Below are 1,169 nucleotides of genomic sequence, written 5' to 3' on the forward strand. Positions count from 1 at the left end.
ATAATATATATATATATGTATATATTATGTGTGATATATATATGTATATATATGTGTGTATATATTTATGATATATATATGTTTGTATATATATGTATATATATATGTGTGTATATATATATGTATATATATATATGTATATCTATAAGTATATCTTAATGTATATATGTATATATGTATATATATATATATATATGTCTATATATATATATCTATATATGTATATATATATTTAATATATATGTCATATATAATATATCTATATATATTATATATATATATATATATATATATATGTATATATGTATATAGATAATAGTATATATGTATATAATCATATATATATTTATGTATATATGTATATATATATGTATATATATATGTATATATATATATATATGTATATATATATATTTGTATATATATATGTATGTATATATATATGTATGTACTTTATATATAATGTATATATATATGTATGTATATATATATGTATGTATATATATGTATGTATATATATATGTATGTATATGTATATATATATAGATGTATATGTATATATATTATATATATATATATATATATGATATATATATGTATATATATGTATATATATGTGTATATATATATATAATATATATATATATATATATAAATATATATATATATATATATATATATATATATATATGTATATATATGTATATATTATATGTATATATGTATATATATGTATATATATGTATTAATGTATATATATAATATAATGTATATATATGTATTATGTATATATATATATATGTATATATGTATATATATATATAATATATATATATATATATATATAGTATATTATATAAATATATATATATATATAATATATATATGTGTGTGTGTGTGTGTGTATGATTTAAGCCTATTACACTACATAAATAAGTATTTTAGGGATAGAACTAAGATCAGGAAACAGCAGTCATTTTATTTACAAGAACTTTTTTTTACACTTTCAATTAACCATGCACTATTCAGGGTTTCAAGTTGCAAATTAAGCATGGTAATGTTAAGCATTATTACTACAGTCTCAGTCAAACCATGTAACCACTTTACACAACCTTAAAAAAAAAAACACATTTTCAAATTTTAAGCATTTTTACCAAAGGTTAACATAC

The sequence above is a fragment of the Physella acuta genome, unplaced genomic scaffold (assembly GCF_028476545.2).
Source record: "Physella acuta isolate Inbredline_101_S28 unplaced genomic scaffold, ASM2847654v3 ptg000334l, whole genome shotgun sequence".
NCBI classification, from domain to species: Eukaryota; Metazoa; Mollusca; class Gastropoda; family Physidae; genus Physella; species Physella acuta.